The 19347-nt window shown below is 34.7% G+C and overlaps 1 long non-coding RNA gene across 1 annotated transcript; it reads right to left on the bottom strand.

Moving 5' to 3' along the window:
• Positions 1-1506: 1506 nt before the first annotated feature.
• Positions 1507-19085, bottom strand: LOC112657514 (uncharacterized). The gene is made up of 4 exons (XR_007412228.1): positions 18970-19085; positions 18404-18635; positions 14195-14241; positions 1507-2413 (listed from the first exon to the last, which is right to left on the bottom strand). It is a non-coding gene; the product is annotated as an uncharacterized LOC112657514 (long non-coding RNA).
• Positions 19086-19347: the final 262 nt, after the last annotated feature.

Below are 19347 nucleotides of genomic sequence, written 5' to 3'. Positions count from 1 at the left end.
TTATATCCAGTTGGAAAAACAAAAAACAAAACCAAACTCACTGAAAAAAAAATTCACTGGGTTGCGTACAGTTTTTTAAACTTCTGGGGAGAAAGCTCTTAGAGCCTTTCCAGCTGCTTATTCCCTCAGAGTTCATTGTGACCAAATTCACAAAGCTGTGTTCTGGCATTAGTGATAATTACACAAGCAGATGTACCATGTAAAGCTTTGATCTTAATGGTTGTGAATTAAATAGGGTTGAGCCTTGTCAGTACTTTAAGGGGAGGTCTACAAGGAATTTTAAAGGTCTGTAGCAATAAACCTTACTTTTTAATACAGTGGTGCTCAAGAGTAACCTGGAGTATAGTGGTTGTCCAAGAAAGCTCTCTGGGTTGTCCAGACGTTTATTCATGCAGCCATTTTAAAAGATAGCAGTAATAAATTACAGATACATTTAATTGAAAAATTTTGGCAAAAAATGATACTTGGTGTTTAAAAAACAGGAATGTTTAAGAAATATAGAGCCTAATACAAACAACAAACTATCTTTTCCATGCAAATAGCCCCCTTCATCATTAGCAACAAAAGAAAACAAAAAACCTTACAGATCTGGATCTGGATCTGTTCTTAGTTCTATATTTTCACTTGTCGAAATACCAGGTTCATTGCATGGAGAGAAAACTCATTATTTTCTCTCTTCCTCTAGGCCAACTACTGTTTTCTAACTCAGGTTTCTAGCCTAAGAAATAATGAAGCTGTCAAGGTACAACTGACATAAATGAGGTAGTATCTTTGACTCTACGATTTTCTACGTTTCTAAAATCCACGAAGTCATTTTGATGTGTCATTTTCTCCATCAGGTGGCTCTTGAGTCTACCTTTTCCTCTTCATTCCTACTGCCTTGATTAGAGCTCTTATTACATTATATGGGATTTAGAGGGCAAGGTCCTTCCTAAACCATCTCATTTCCTTCTCTTTCTCCTGAATATTGCTAAAATTACAGGTATCTTTAAATCCTATTTTGTCATAACACCTGTCATAAAATTCAAACTTTGTGCCAGCTTTAGTTGTTCCCCATTGTTTTTCTATAGCTTTGCCTGCTATTCCCATTGCTCCTTGGCACATATCATTCATTCTCTTCTGACTCTCTTCTGCTCTCTGTACCACATCATGTTCATTTTGTTGGGACACTTAGCAAGAGTACTGGACTGAAAGTCAAGAAGTGTGGGTCTTAGTTCTACTTCTGTGAATTATTTGTGTCAACTTGAACCTGTCATTCAACTCCTCTAGACTTCAAGTTGAATACTAACCAAAAGAAGTTGCCATATCAATATCAATATCAGTATCAGTGTCATCCCAAGGAAACACGAAGCAAAATAATTACTTGTGATTTTGAGAAATACAAAAAATGATGAAAGGATAAGTTTAGAAAGAAGTTAAAACATTCTCAAATTTTATGTACACAGTTACTTCAAAAATTTGATTTGAAAACTGAGAATTGCAGGGAGAAATGCACACAAAACCATCAGCATTGGCACTATATCTCTGAGTCTTTGATAGCACAGGCCAACTAAAATAACTTTATATCTATGTGTATAGAAGATTTGAACCGCAAAATCAACAAAATTGGTCTAATTCACCTATATGGAGCATTGCATCCAACAATTAGATAACAATCACTCTTTTTAAGCACATATAAAACATTTATGAAAACTGATCATGTGCTATTGTCATAAAGTTAACCACAGTTAATTTCAAAGGTTGATAACATAAATACCACATCATCTAATTGCAATGTTATTAAGTCAGAGGTCAGTAATTCCCCCAAAATAGAAAAAAAAATGAAATTTAAAATACATATTATTAAATATACTCATGGGTCAAAGAACAAATCGTAAATTTGGAATATAATTAGAATTTAATAATAATGAAACTCCTACTCTCAAACCCTGTTATGTATTTGAGGTGGTATTAGAAAGCAATTATTAGTTTGAAAGAAGGGCTCAAAGTTAGTAAGTCAAGTATCTTAAGCATTGAACTTAAAAAAGTTAGAATAGCAAAATAATCCTTAAAAAGTAGAAGGAAGAAAATAAGAACAGAAAGTAATAAAATAGAAAATGAGGAAATACAATGAAAATCTGTAAAACTAGAAGTTAGTTCTTTGAAAAATACTAATAAATCAAACACTGATGAGATTAATCAAGAAAAATTTGGTGGAAATCACAAATAAGCAATATTAGAAATGAAAAAGGGGGGCAGCTTGGGTGGCTCAGTGGTTTAGCACCATCTTCAGCCCAGGGCGTGATCCTGGAGACCCTGGATGGAGTCCCACGTTGGGCTCCCTGCATGGAGCCTGCTTCTCCCTCTGCCTGTGTCTCTGCCTCTCTCTCTCTCTCTCTCTCTCTCTTTCTCTCTCTCTCATGAATAAATAAATCTTAAAAAAAAGAAAAAAGGGACAGATGTTATGCAAATAATAAATAACCTATGCCAAAATATCTGGAAACCTAGGTAAAGTCAATAAATTGTAGAAAAATACAGTTTTTGAAACTGACCCAAGAAGAAATATATGACTAATTTATAATCATTAAGGAAGTTGAATTAGAGTTTAAAAACATTTCCATAAAGAAAGCACCATGCTCAGATGGCTTTATGGCCAAGTTATACTAACTTGTCAATGATAAGATAATTCTAAACTCACACAAACTCTTGAAGAAGACAAAAAAGATTACTCCCCAATGTATCTAATAAGGCTAATATTACCTTGATATGGAATATCAGGCAAGACTATTAAAAAATACGAGGTCAATTTTATTATTAAGCATGGACACAATAATAATAACAAAATCAAGTGATGTATGTAAAAGAGATAATCATGACTAAGATAGGTTTATCTCAATGATAGTCTAAGATCAATTAAATAAATTATCACATTAACAGAGTAGTGAAAACCAAATGTCAAGGTACTAAATAGGTTAAAAGAAAAACATTTGGTGGGCTGACTATCCGTTTTAAATAAAAACTCCTTGCAAACTGATAAGAGAAACTTTCCGCAATCTAATCTAAGGATCTTCAAAAATCCCGTAGTAAGCATAATTTTTAACCATGAAATGTTGAAAGCATCCCTTTTTATTTCAGAATGAAGTAAAAAATTGTTTAGATGGAAAATTATAAGAATTCTATGGGAATTTTATTGTTAATATGAATTTAGCAACATTGTTAGATACAAAAGTCATATACTAAAGTTTATTGTTGGGTATGATAACATAACTGCATAATAGAGTCCATGAGAATTAATGTGGGTAATGTACATGAAGTACTTATCACGTGAAACTCCAATGGTAGAATTGGTAGAATTGTTATTGTTGTGAAAGTCAATTGCTTCCCTGTACATCGGTAACTAGATAATGTAATTTGAAATTACTGTCTAAGCCTAGGTTTCTTTAGAAGTAGAGTCTGAAACAAAGGTTTTTGTGCAATTAGAGAAGTGGAAAATGTGATGCCATGTAGCAGTTGTGAGAGACGGGAGAATAAATAAGAAAGAAAAGAAAGCCAAGATAAGTCTGTGTTAGTGATCTGGCCACAAGAACTTCTGAAGATCTTATGCAACACATCTCAGAAATGGCCTCCTTTGGTGTGAAAGGGGGAAGCATTTATCCATATGCTCCTGTCAACCAGTGCTCAAGGATGAGCCAATGAGGGCTAAGTCCCTTGCACTTTCAAATTGCCTACAGATGAGTGCGATGAGTTTCCATGAGTATCTTCCACTGTATGTCAGAAAGACTCAGGGCAGATGTTAGCCCATGTGAAATATCAACAAAGGTACTGTACTATGTATAAGGTTGCATGTAATTAAGCTGCCAACTTTGATTAGAGATTACATTGTCATGGGGTCATGAAATGATGCACAAGAGGTGTTTGATACAAATGTTCTATGAAACCTAACAACAAAACGTGTGGAAGTGAATAAATCTAACAAAAGGTGTTTAAAATTTCTATGATACAATTTTTTTAAGTTATTGGAAAACAGTAAAGCAAATAAACCAACCTAAATAATGTTCTCGAATAGGAAGACTCAATGGTATAAACTGTCAGATATCTCCACGTTGATTTATAGGTTAAAAGGAATTCTCTACAAAACCTCAGTAAGATTTCTTGTATTGTATTGTTCTATTTTTATGGTATTGGATAAGCTAGTTTTAAAATAGGTATTGTAGAGCAGATGTCCAAGAAACTAAGGCCCCATGCTCCCCATGAGGAAAGCCAGCATGTGTGTGTATATGTGTATGTATGTGTATATTTTCCCCTGCCACATATGTGATATATATGCAGGGAAAGACTCATTGGCAAATGGAACATGGCAAATAGTGACCTTTTATATCAGTGGTTATCATATAAAAATAATTATTTGAATCCCTACCATATACCATAATCAACTATCAATTCTAGATTGAATAAAGACTTTTAAGTGGCAAAGCCAAAAAAGCCATACTTTAGGCTTCCATAATGAAAAATATATTATTAATTCAGGGCAGAGAGAGAATTCTTTAAAAATTAAATAAAGGTAAACCATAAAGGAAAAGACTGTAAAATGGTACTAATTAACATTTAAATGTTAAATTAATATTTAAAAATTCCATAACAAATGCAAAGCAGCAAGACGCATTCTAGGAGAAGATTAAACAAACAACCAAAAAGGGATTAGTAGCTAAGTATCAGAAAGAAAGATAAGAACTCAGTAGAGAAATAGGAAACCAACCAACAAGCAAACCAAAAAGTGTAAAGAGGCTTACACCGACTATGAAACACAAATGCTTCGTAAACATATGAGAGCTGCTCTACCTCATTTGTATTAAGGGAATAACAGATTAAAATCACAATTATACATTTCACACACCAGATGGGCCACTTTAAAAGTCTGAAAATACCAAGGGACCAGTGATAACTTGAAACAATGGAGACTCCTCAGATACTGCAGGATGGTCAATTGGCACAACTGCTTTGAAACTATCTGGGAAAAAAATAAAAAATAAAAAAAAAATAAAAAAAAAAAGAAACTATCTGGGGTTACCAAGTGAAGCTGAACTTTGAACTTGTGTGTTTGTTCCTTGCTCTGTAATCCAAAGAAACTCTTTATTGTGCACCAGGAAACATATACAAAATAAACACGTTCCAGTAGGGTCTTGTCTAAGAGCAGCTGGGAACAACTGAAATGCATATCAGTAGATTAATACATTGTGAGATATTCCTACAAATGGAGTACTATTCAGTAGCAAAAACAAACCATCACTATGAATCAGCAGCAGCATGGATTCAAAACTTTAAGTTAAGGGGAAAAAAACCCTGAGGTAAATTCCTCAGCATTATTATTTCCTACAAAGTTTAATACTAATAATATATTATTTAAGGAAACCTACATAGGTGGTAAAACTAAGAAAAACAGAGATATGGTAAATATGCATTCAAGATATTTCTATCCCACAGGGGCTTCTAAATATTGCTGATATTTTTTTCTCTAATCTTGGTGCTAAATACATGGGTTTTCAAATATTATTATTGTTTAAACTATCGAAATTTATTTAATGTACCACTTTATGAAATGTCTCAACATAATAAAAAAAAAGTTTCAGTGACAGATCAATCTCATGAATAACCCATTCTGGTTTTGGACATGTCTACCTTATAATCTCTTTCCTTATATTAAGCTGGAGCATTCAGCACTTACTCTTTATTTGGTCTATAAAGTTTCACAGAGAATCAAATCCCACTTATGCATGACAGATTTTTAAGTACTCAAAGAGAGTTGCCTTGTCCCCTTTTACGCTTCTTTTTTTTCCAAAAATCAACCGTCCTTAAATCAGGTTTCCAGATACCTCACCGTTTTGGCTACCTTCCTCTGGACATGCAGCCAGAACCGAGTGCAACATTCCAGTTTGTTCTGGCCAGCAAAATGTCTGATGGGACTATTAACTTTCTTGTTTGGGACACTACATTTATTGATATAGCCTAAAACTGACCTAGGTTTTTGTAGCCTTGTACACCTCATGAATTTATCTTGGACTCTGCATCATTTCAAACCTGAAGTCTTTGCACATAAAGGTCTATGTCATAAGATTTTCTTTCTCATCCTATACCTGTGAGGTTAGTTTTTTTTAAAACTGTATTTGGGACTTCACATTTATTTCTATTGTTTTATCTTGGAAATTTGCTTACATTGTTCTAGCCTACTGAGATCTTCTCAGTCCCGATTCTGACATCTGTGTGTTTACTTTCTTTAAACTTTCTCTTTTTATTGCATTATCAGCATTATCACTTATTTCATTAATCAAGTCTTTATTTAAAACCTACCATGTGGGATCCCTGGGTGGCGCAGCGGTTTAGCGCCTGCCTTTGGCCCAGGGCGCGATCCTGGAGACCCGGGATCGAATCCCACGTCGGGCTCCCGGTGCATGGAGCCTGCTTCTCCCTCTGCCTGTGTCTCTGCCCCTCTCTCTCTCTCTGTGTGACTATCATAAATAAATGAAAAAAAAAAATTAAAAAAAAAAAAAACCTACCATGTATAAGGTAATGTGCTAGATAATGCAATATTCACCCCAGGAGTAAATAAAAACATTAAAGTGGAGATACTCCAGAGTAAAGACTTTTGAGTAGATAATCCATTCATAATAAAAAACTTTTGATATTTGATAAAAATTGGCACACAGATTTACAATGTACATTTCCCTTTAAAAACTTCCCCGTTCTCAGGGCCCCTGGGTGGCTCAATAGTTGTGCATCTGCCTTTGGGTCAGGTCGTGATCCTGGGGTCCTGGGATCGAGTCCCGCATTGGGCTTCCCCACAGGGAGACTTCTTCTCCCTCTGCCTAGGTCTCTGCTTCTCTCTCTGTGTCTCTTATAAATAAATAAAATCTTAAAAAAATTTCCCCATTCTCACAGTGAATTGTCACATCTTTGTTGGCAAGACCTAAAATCTATATCTTCAGCCTTGACTGAATTTTTGTCTGTGATTGACTCCTCCATTTTGCTACTTCACCCTCCACAAAACTAAGCTATTTGCAGGATTTGCTTTTTGTCAAAACCTGTCCTTTTCCCTTTATTATTATCCATACTGATTAATGACTTTAACATTCTCTCAGACACTCAATCCTGACAAACTTGAAGTAGTTGTTTCTTAATTTAAAAAATCATACTGATTTTTTTCTTAGTGTAGAAGAATGTAGGATCCTATTATTTTTAAAAAGAAGAAAATGAGTAGTATAATGATACAAAAAAAAATTAAAATAAATACTCATAACCTCCATCTAGAAATGAGAATTTTATATTGCTACTTATCCTTCTGGTCATTGTTTCATGCATTAGAGAAACACAATCATTATTCACTTACCTGAATAAGCAAAAATTTTAGTATAATATGAATGTATATAACTGAAATAATAATAAAAAGAATGTATCTATGTAATTATCACCCCTGTCAAAAAACTAGGTATGGCAAATACACAGATAATCCTCATATGCTTTCTCTATGACTATTTTCTCCCTTTCTCCAAACATTTCTATTGTGACTAATATAATGGTTCATTTTACTTGTCTTTTAAACATCTATTTAAGTGAAGTAATATACATTCTTTTTGTGTCTAGCAAATTATTTCCTATATTATGTTGGTGAGCTCTATCTACCTTGTATGTGGGACAGTAGTTTATTCATCTTTATTATTGTGTAATATTCCATTGAATAACTGTACCACAAAATATTCACTCTACTATTGATTAACATCTGGGTGGTTTCCAGTGTGAGGTTATCATGAGTAGTACTGCAATGAATATTCTTATGTGTGCATACATGTATTTCTCTTTGAAATACATCTGAAATGGAATCGTTAATTGAATATATATATATTTATATATATTCTACATTAGCATAGAATGTATGTTTCCACAGGGGTTCTACTTAGTAGAACCAGCTCTCTGAGAATTTTGGATGTCCCATATTCTCACCAACACTTAGGATTACCAGTTTTATTTTAGCCATTCCAACGTGGTGTGTATTGATATGTTCTTGTGGTTTTGGTTTACATTTTCCTAAAGTGTCATAATGTTGAATGTCTTTTCATTTGATGCCTTCTTTTGTGTGCCAAGTCTCTATAAATAATCTCCCAATCAGTGCCTTACCTTTTTGCTCTCTTAAAATATCTTTTGATAAATAGAAAAGTTTTAAACTTTTTTTTAAAGATTTTATTTATTTATTCATGAGAATACACAGAGAGGAGAGAGAGAGAGGCAGAGACACAGGCAGAGGGAGAAGCAGGCTCCATGCAGGGAGCCTGACATGGGATTCGATCCCGGGTCTCCAGGATCAGGCCCTGGGCTATAGGCGGCGCTCAACCACTGAGCCACCAGGGCTGCCCAAAAAGTTTTTAACTTTAATGTCTTTTCCTTTAGCATTGGTGTTTTATGTGTTCTGATCAAGGCATTTTGGCTTACCTCAAAGTACTGAGGATATTCTTCCATAGTTTCTTCTGAGGGGCTTCACTGTTTTATTTTTCACATTTAGCTCTACCATATACCTTTAGTTGATCTCTCTGCATAATATAAGAAATATTTTCTTTTATAATACACCTATCTAGATGACCTAGAATAATTTTTTGGGATGACCATTCTTTCTCCGCTGCTTTAGAGTACGACCTTTGTCATGAACCTGTTGGGTATGTAAGGGTATTAATGGACTGTTTGTTATGTTCTGCTGATCAAAGCATCCGTTCTGTTGGCAATAACATGCTCTCTTAATTACTGAAGCTTTAAAATAAGCCTCAGCATCTGTTAAAGTCCTTTGATTCTTTTTTTTTTTAAGATTTTATATATTTATTCATGAGAGACACAGAGAGAGAGAGAGAGAGACAGAGAGAGAAAGGGAGGGAGGCAGACACACAGGCAGAGGGAGAAGCAGGCTCCAAACAGGGAGCCTGATGTGGGACTTGATCCTGAGACTCTGGGGTCACACCCTGAACATGAAGGCAGACGCTCAACTGATGAGCCACTCAGGCATCCCAAAGTCCTTTAATTCTTGTTCTTCAAGTTTGACAAATTTTGCCCTTTGTACATTTACTTCATTTTATAATTAGCTTGTCAATGTCTACCAAACAGCAACCAAAACCCACTTCCTGATTTTTGACTGCAAGAAATTTGAATGGAAAGGTCAATTTGGGGAGAACAGATATGTTTATTTATGTCTTCATTATATCTTAATATATTTTATTCCTCTGATTATTTAAACCAGGGGCTGGCAAATGACAGCCCATTGGCTAATTATGATCCTCTGCCTGTTTTTGAAAATAAAGTTTTGCTGGAGGACAGCCACACCCATTTGTTTATATATTGTCTATTTCTCCATTGGCATTACAGTGCAGAGTTGGGTGGTTGTGGCAGAAACTATCTAGCCTGCAAAGGGGAAAATATTTATTATCTGACCCTTTACAGAAAATATTTGCTTTCCTCTTATTTGAATATTGCTTATTTCTTTTCATAATATTTTATATTTTTCTGTGTGGGACTCCTTACATTTTTCTTTAGTTTCTCAATATGTAATATATTTGGATGTTGTTATACATGATATGGTTTAAATTTTCATTTTCTGTTCATTGATGTTTAAAAAATACTATTGATTTTATATACTGACTTTGTACCAAATCTTTTCACTTTTCTATGTATAAGATATTATCAGCTTTTATTTCTTCTTTGCTACTACTCATATATGTTTATTAAATTGGTAATAATGAGAATCCTTGTTTTGTTACTGATAGTAGAGGGAGAGCTTTCAAGATATCAATCACTATTTTGTAGGGCATTTGCTGTAATTTTGTTGAAATAACTTTCATCAGATTAAAGAAGTTTTCTTCTACTCCTGGTTTGCGTTGAACATCTATTATGAATTGTTGAGTTTTATTAACTATTTTCTCTGCATATATGGAGATATTCAATATGATTTTACTTCTTTCTCTGTTAACGTGGGAAGTTACATGGCATTTTCAAATAATAAGCCTCACATTACTGAAGTAAACTCAACTAGTTGTGATGTATTATTTTGGTGTTTGCAAACAAATTGAGATTAGAGTTAAATTTTACAATTTTTGTTTTTTTGCTTTTGCAGTTATAATCATGAGAGATATTTGGCTATAATTTTTCTTATAAGTCTGATATCAAGGTGGTGCAGCTTAAAAAAATGAGTTGGAGAGTATTTCTATTTTTCTGTTCTCTTGAAGATTTATTTAAGATCAGTAGTAGTGCTTCCTTAAATATTTGGTATAATTTATCTACTAAGTCATGTAGGCATGGAGTTTTCTGAATCAAAAAAAATTTAATTGAATTAGATTATTTTATAATTATAGGAACTTCTACACTCCTTTAAGATATAGAGGCAGAACATTATTTTTTCTGTAACAACTAGAAAAACCTGGATGGATTTAAAAACTATTTATACCTATTACTTCTATCCCTATCTCTGTATCTATGTCTACAAAGTCATCAGAAAATTGTGTAGAGATCTAGAGGAATTAATTTCAGAGATTGAAGATACCTTCAACGTGGACAAAGTTTGGCATCCATGTTCCTTTGGGAACTTTTACCAAGTCCAGTCATAGGTTGAGGTTCCTATACAGAGAGGCAGAAATTGCCGAGGGAAAGATAAATCAGAGGAACTTTTAATGGAGTGATGGTATAGCCACTTGGAAACTAGATAAGTCCTAAATGCATAGCTATTTTCCCCCACTGTATTTCTTCACAAGACTCTTGTCTAGGGTTCTGCAGGGCGGGGGAGGGACACTGGGCTGAAATACTCAATAAAAACTATTTCTATTTTCAATACTTAGAAGCCAAAGTTCTGTGAGCTGTTAAAGTTTATAATAAACACAGAACAGCTCACACCTTTGTGACTTAGTCTAATTAAAGTGGCAACATAATGTTTATCCAGCTCAATTCCTAATTAGTTCAAAAGAGCCAGTCACACTCCTTGTCTGCATGACAAATAAAAGGCATGCGCTCTCTGAGGGAAAATAATATTGACTCCAGTTTCTATTGTCCTTTTCGGCATACACAAAACAATTATGCAGCACATGAAGGAGGAAAATGTGGCCCATAATCAAAGAGAAATACATGTCTCAGACCCCCAGATGACCTAGATATTGGAATTAGTAGACAAGGACTTTGAGATGACTATTACAATTTGTATGAAAAATACAAAAAAAATGGACAAATTTGATAGAGAGATGGAGAATTTTGAGAGAGAAATATAATTAAAAAAATTTTTCCAAGCAGATACTATGGATCTGAAAACAAAAACAATATCTGAAATTAAGATTTCACGGGAATGGCTTAGTATTAGATTGTACATGCTAGATACAATTAGTGGATTCAAAAGCAAGTCAATAGAAATTGAATGAATAAAAAGAGTTAGGAGACTTGGAGGACACAATCAAACATAGAAGGAGAGTCTCAAAAAAATAAAAGAATGAGATTTAAGCAATATTTGAAGATACAATTGGCAAGAATTTTCCAAAACAGATAAAAGATAGCACTCCAGAGATTTAAGAAGTTCAGCATGCTCCAGTCAAGATAATATGAGAAAAATTATGAACTTAAACTATGGCATTTTCATCATTTTTGGAATGCTCTCAGCTCTTTTTTTTCTCTTCTTTTAGAAGTCCTGAAGGTACATTAGACCTTAATCTCCTTAGATGCTTATTATAGTGCTTTATTCTGAACCCTTTCCTTCCACTAAACTGTATTTGAATTCCCTAATCCTCTCTTCACCTGCAATTTAAGCTCTTCTTAAGTTTATCTACTGAGGGCACCTGGGTGACTCAGTTGGCTAAGTGTCTGTCTTCGGTTCAGTTCATAATCTCAGAGTTCTGAGATTGAGCCCCACATTGGGCTCCCTGATCAGTGGGGAGTCTACTTCTCCTTCTCTATCTGTCCCTCTCCCCAGCATGTGCTATCTCTCTAGAATCTACAAAACACTCTTATAATTAAAGTGGCCCCAAATGTCAGACACACCTCTCTGGGACCTTTTCTCTTAAATCTTTGACTTATAATTTTTTACTGTCTCCTTAGGTCTCATAGCTTCAAGAAATCTTTAAAAAAATTTGTCTAAATTTTCTATTTGTTTTCAGTGGGAGCTTTTGTTTGAATTACCCATTTTGGCAGTAATTGCCAAACACAATTTAAAAATAATTAGTGTGTTAGTTGGGATCCCTGGGTGGCGCAGCGGTTTAGCGCCTGCCTTTGGCCCAGGGCGCGATCCTGGAGAGCCGGGATCGGGTCCCACATCGGGCTCCCGGTGCATGGAGCCTGCCTGCTTCTCCCTCTGCCTGTGTCTCTGCCTCTCTGTCTCTCTCTGTGTGACTATCATAAATAAATAAAAATTAAAAAAAAAATTAGTGTGTTAGTTAAGTTTGGATGCTTGTAACAGCAAACACCAGTGGCTTAAACACTAGAGAGGTTTATATCTCTCTTATATTAAAGAAGACCAGAAAAAATCCATCTAGTGCTTGTTTGGCATTTCTGTGGTCATTAGGGACCCAGGATGTTTTTATATTTCTGTTCTACTAGACTTAGCATGTAGTTTCCATCCTCAAGTTTGTCACAGAGTCTGAGATGGCTGCCAGAACTCTAGCCACAATGTCCTTTTTAGAAGCATAAATGGAAGAATGGGAAAAAGAAAACCTACCAGTTATTTGACCCTAAAGGGAATATTCTCAGAAGTTCTTAACAAATTTTGCTTTCATCTCAGTGGCTAGGCTGTCGTGTCATTATCACCTGGCTATAAAATGGTAAATGCAGAATTTTATCTAGTAAGTAGTTTCAAATAGAATAGAGTTATGATATTAAGAAATAAAAATTAGGCAAGTAACTTACAGTCCCTGGGATAGCTCCATAATATCCTATCATGTGGTGGGCTATAATTTATTTATTGTTGCACATTCATATTTTTCCCACCTTTTCCCTTATGATAGGCCTGCTGTGATGAACCTGAACTGTAAAATTTTTCATACATACATATTCTTATGACCTACTTTAAAATATTTTCATATTATACCTTTGGCATAGTTTTAATATTGAATAATCCTCAAAAAAATCCACGATTGCAAAATATTTGTTTATATCCATACATAATAATTTACTGTATTATACCCTGTTACTGGGCATGTAGTTTTTCTCTACTATTTTCTCTACCATTGGAAGTAATGCTGTTATGAACAGCATTTCTCCAGTTTTTAAAAAAACATCTTTGATTAATTCTTAGGATACTTATTTCTACCTTTAGTAGAAGTCTTTGTTCATTTTTTTACCTCATCATCTTTGGGGACCATTATTCATTCTGCTACAATATTTATACTAATTGACACTCCTATTAATAATATATTAGAGTTGTCACCTCAATATATCCTCATCAGGGTTAATTTTGTCTTTAAAACAAAGAATATTTGTAATTTTATAAGTGAAAAAATAGTATCGATTTAATTTCTATTTCTTTGATTACTATTTGTTTAAATATATATTCAAATATTTGTTTTGGCTATATTTTTTTCTTATATTGCCTATTATGTCTCTTATTTTTCTATTGGGTTGATCTTTTTCAACTAATTTAAATAACTCTTTATAGAGAAATTATATTTACCCTCCATTTGCAATAAATGTTGGACCCTTTTTCCAACTTATCCTTTACCTTTTAACTTGGTAGATAATAGTTTGTAAGTAGAACAGTGTTTCAATATAATATCTACAGGTTTTCCTTTGTGATTTCTTCCATTATATGATTTAATTATTGATCCTCTAAAAGAGATGAATTAAATATTACCTATCTTTTCTCATAGTTTTTATGGTGATTTTATACATTTTTTATAGAGACAAATTTCACAATGTGAATTTGATTACACATGTTATTTTTAAAATGAGGACCCCTCAGAAGGTAAGGTCCAGATTGTAGTTCTATTTTTGTCTCTTACACGAAGTACAGTACTTGGACCAACAGGTACATCATATTTGTAGTTTAATGAAGGTGTACCAAATGAAATTGTCTTCGTGTATGTATTTCTTCAACTACACCATCTCTATGTCTTTACCCTGTTCCTGAGATCCTTTGTTTTTAAATCCTCATGACACCTTCTTTTTTACAATTAACATAGTCATTCTAGTATTAGAAAATTTCCTAATGAAAACTACATACCTAAGTTTTTTGCCAGTCACTTTGAAGTACGAAGAGTTGTGAAGTATCTGGGGGAAAATAAGAGAGGGATAGGAATGTGTGGACAGAGGGTACAACCTTCACAGTTCCCCACAAGGCAATTTTATGGTTTGTTAAATGAAGCTAAGCCTCAGGCCCTTCACTTGCAATGTGTTCAGATAGTCATGTATTTTTTTCAAAGTTTTACACAAGTGAGGTATTTTAATCACAATTAGTTAAATCAACTGTCTCTTTACAACCTGGCTTTTATTCTTTCATACTTTTGTGTTCAGTGGTGTTGGAGAGCAGGCAGATATGTTTAGTAGAAATGGATTTAGTTCAGGTTTAATGGGATGTATTTATGTTATTTTCAGTCACTTGTGCATAATTAAGCTATTGCTAGCTGTCCTGGTGTGGAATTGTTTCTAGGAATGTTACTCTCCATAACAAATCAACGGCATTGTGACAGCAAAGTACAGGATCAAAGGACTAAAGATATGATTGTGGAAGAAAAAATAAGGTTGGAAATATACAAAAAAGAAGCTTATTGCTGGAATGCCCAGCCTTACAACTCTCATATGAAAGAACATTGGACATCCCTCCTAAAATTTTATATTGACTTTAATGAATTATAAAGTTGAAAGAAAATGATAAATAAGAAGAAATTTTATTCCTGTTTGCAATTTTATGTAAAAGACTATTATCTTTTTATTCTATATAAAATTATTTATTGTATTATGAAGAGATGATATACAGTCATAAAATTTAAGAAATGTATCCTATAGCTAATTAATAAAAAAAAAACCCTCTGCTATGTTTCTGGATTTTGTGATGTTTGTGGTTTTTCTCAGTCTTTTAAAATTGTAATTTTTTGTGATTTTTTAAAATATTCTGAATAGTGATTCACTTTTGTACCCAATTTTTATATTTATAACTACATGTTCTTTTTCTTAAAGAGAGCCTTCCCAAACTATAGAAACTTCAGGCCTCATAAAATCTGCATTTATTCTGTGTTCTCTTATGCTATCTTGTTCACTACAAAGAACTAGTAGAGTACTCTCGAACCTGCAACCCAAAGCCGTTGGATTTGTAAAGTCAACAAAGCTCAAATCACATGAAACTTCTATTTTCAGTAACAGAACTGCTTCCCTCTATTTTAGGGTAGGCAGGATAAGGTAGAGAGAGACCAGAATTTTGGCAGGTGAAACTGCTTACCTGATCCTTACACTGACAAAGATTGCTAGCCTCTCAGGCTGGGACAGTCTCATCAATCAACCTGTGCTTGAACTATTAGCACTGTCAGTTTCCTCTTAAGAGATGACAGTTCAAGGGTAGCTTTCCTCACCAGCTGAAACTCCCTCAGTCAAAAGAGCAAACACTTAATCAGAAGGAGGGGCACTCTCTCTCTCTCTCTCTCTCTCTCTCTCTCTGTGTGACTATCATAAACTAAAAAAAAAAAAAAAAAAAGAAGGAGGGGCAGGAATACATATCTCTGGCAACAGAACTGGCCCCATCCACTTTCAGTCTACAGAGCTTCTTATACTAATTTTTTCATGACTGTGAAAGTGATCCTCAGCAGAAGTCCTTGACTTGCTGGTACAAGAGCTAGGGCAGGGCTTGTGTCCTCTGCCTTGGGAGGGAGTGGTTGTGATGCCAGGAATGGGAGCGTTACAACAACTTTGCCCATATACTCTCACAAATGATGTCTGATTAAAAATAACAACAATAAACACTTGCCCATATTTGTTTATACATGCATTATCTTTGCAGAATGAGCAGAAATGAATGGCTGGCTGAGGGTATTAGAAATGAAAGCCAGCTTTAAGCTTTGCCCTCACTTGGTAATGACTGTAATGGACTATCTTTTGGGGTTGTGAGGATTATTTAGATCTGAGGTCAGATTTTTAATTTGTTGACCCTAATAAATAAAAGTCTAGAGAGTATCATATAACCTCTGGTATTATTAAAAATATCACATATTTACATGATTTGAACAGAAATCACAGTGGAAGTTGAAACTGGTAGCTCAGATGGTATTTCCATAAACATTCACAAAAATTCACTTTGTTGGTAGATTTAAAATATTTTGGTGCTTATACATTTATTTTATTATTTTGAAAATAAAAAGCTGGGGATTCCTGGGTGGCTTAGTTGCTTAAGTGTCAACTTTTGATTTTGGCTCAGGTCATGATCTCTGGGTTGTGAGATTGAGCCCTGCATTGGGCTCCATACTCAGAGGGGAGTCTGCTTGAGAATTTATCTCCTTCTCCCTCTGCCCTTTCCCCTGTGCTCACTTGCTTGTTCTCTCTCTGATAAAGAAATAAATCTTTAAAAAACAAAGAGTTGAAAATCTGTTTCACAAGTTTCTATTTCTCTTAAAGTTCATGATAGATTATCACTATTGGAAGCCCTATCACCCATGTGCCTTAGTTTTATTTTTATTTGCTGTAGAAAGATCAAAAATCCCGTTTTGGGGTGAAACAAGGAAAAAGAATCTCAGTTGACCTTCTCCTAAGCCCTTTTCTCCTTACTTCCACTTCTAAATCACTGAGAGAATTAAAAATATCTGAGAGAATTAAAAATATGCCTGCTGGCCACTTAAATTAATGAAACTGCTAATGTCTGATGCAGGAACATCACCTCCATATGCTCTAGATACATATATGAATAGATGCACACCTGCCCTGAATGTCAGCATAATCCATGTAAATCAAGGATTGGCTTTAAAATCCTCATTCCCAGAAATCCGAATTAAGAAGTATTGAAGAGATATCAAACATGAACAAGCTGTGCTTTGGACTCAAGATCAGGTACAAAATTGTCTGATTAAAAATAAACTCTCAATTGTTCTCTTAAAGAAATTTATCTTTACTGTTCCTTGTTGGCCTGCATTATCGCTTTATGGTTTCTTTTAAAGCAAGACCAATGTAAAAGAGGCATAGTAGTTCCATTCTTTGTTTCCTATTTCATTTCAGCCAATTAGTTATATTCATTAGTGTTTATGCTTGCTCTACAACAGTTGTTTTCAGTTGAAGGTAATTTTGTTCCTTGGGGGTATTTGACAATATCTGGAGACATTTTTGATGGGAGGATCAGGTAAGGTGTAAAGACCAGGGATGCTGCTGAGTATCTTACAATCCATAGGACTGCCACCAAAACAAATTATCTGGCTCAAATTGTCTAAAACAGTACACATAAAGTAGAAAAAACTGAAATCTTTTTTTTAAAAAAAGATTTTATTTATCTATTCATGAGAGACACACAGAGAGAGGCAGAGACATAGGCAGAGGAGAGAAGCAGGCTCCCTGCAGAGAGTCTGATGTGGGACTCAATCCCAGGCCCGGGGATCACGACCTGAGCCAAAGGCAGATGCTCAACCACTGAGCCACCTAGGTGTCCCATGTGAAATCTTTTTGATGACTATGTGTTGAAAAAGTTTTACAGGCAACCCGAAAATGCATCCCTTCCACCATGAGCTCCTAAGTCTTTTGTGTCATTGTTAATTATGGCTACATCAGCTTGCTCAAGTAAAACAGGTTCTGTTTGCTGAACCCAATTTTTATTTTCATGGGGAAAGAGAAATGGGTTGGGGTGGACATCTTGACCTCTGCTTGCTATTCTATGATGGCATAGTCTAGTTGCTGTTTTAGAGGAGTCAAATAGATGTAAAATCTGCTAGAGCTTGGGGCAAGTAAGTGTATCTGTAATTTTTATAATTTCCATAAGTAAACTAGAGGTCTCATGTCCCCTGAATTTGTTATTATACAAAAATTCTTATCTAATACGATTAAGTAAATATTGGTTGTTTCAATTGGTAATACTACCTTACAGATTAAACTCCTAATATAGAAATAACAGATATTCAACAGTTTTTTTCAATTTATATGGATGACTAAAAACAACTTTGTGGATTGATAGGAATGTTTATAGAATAAATAATCACTGTTAATGTTGGAGGGATTTTGACTGAATTATTCTAAGTGTTTTTGAGTTAAAGATCCATGATTGATTTGGAAAATCTTACAACCATACTCATCCCATTCCATGTCTCTGCATTATGCTTAGTCCTTGAAGAAAATCTAGTTTATTTGAATTCTGGGACCATTGTGAATTTCACAACTGCAGTGGGATATCAGAGGAAAACTAGACAGATAATTGTAACACCAGAAATTAGTCCTGTAATAAAGAGACTAAATAAAAAAAGAGACTTACAATTCTTCCTTCAGTTAGCATGTTACACAGTTGATCATCCCACTCTCAGGAAATAATCCCTTCTAATTTGTAAATCGGGGATCCCTAGGTGGCGCAGCGGTTTGGCGCCTGCCTTTGGCCCAGGGCGCGATCCTGGAGACCTGGGATCGAATCCCACGTCGGGCTCCCGGTGCATGGAGCCTGCTTCTCCCTCTGCCTGTGTCTCTGCCTCATTCTCTTTCTCTCTCTGTGACTATCACAAATAAATAAAAATTAAAAAAATTTAAAAAAAAATAATTTGTAAATCATTCACTTACTATTCCTCTGCCTTCTAAAGGAACAGATATTAGTTTATTTCTGTCCTTTATGACATCCTTCCATACTGTAAGTAACTTCATATCACTGTTACATTCCATAAGATGAATAATGCTCTTTTAAAGTTCTTAAAAACCAGAACATTTAAGTTATGTTCAACAGTTTAGATATTCTTTTTATTGTGGCCTATGTCAGTTTCCAATGGCTGCTGTAACAGATAAACACAATAGAGCCAATTGGTTGGCTCTAGCTGATAGAAATAATTTTCTCACAGTTCCAGAGTCCAGAAGTGGAGTCCAGAAGTCTGGAATCAGTATCTTTGGGCCACAAATCAAGGTGTTGGTCAGATCAGAGGTGGTGAGGAAGAATTTTTACTTTGCCTCTTTCAGCCAACATTCCTTGGTTTGTGACCTCATCACTTCAGTCTTTAAGGCCAACATCTTCAAATCTCCTTTGTGGTCTTCTCATTGCCTTTTGTGTGTGTGCATGTGTACAAGCTCCTGTATGAAATCTCCCTCGGCCTTTCTTTTACAAGAATATAAGATGGTATTTAGGGCCCACCTGAATAATTCAGGATAATTTCCCCATCTCAAGAGCCTTGACATAATCACATCTGCAAAGACCGTTTTTCCAAATAAGGGTAACAATTA

The sequence above is a fragment of the Canis lupus genome, chromosome 8 (genome assembly GCF_003254725.2).
Source record: "Canis lupus dingo isolate Sandy chromosome 8, ASM325472v2, whole genome shotgun sequence".
NCBI lineage: Eukaryota > Metazoa > Chordata > Mammalia > Carnivora > Canidae > Canis > Canis lupus.
Note: the sequence above shows the minus strand (reverse complement) of the source record. Positions and strands in the feature narration are given on the sequence as shown.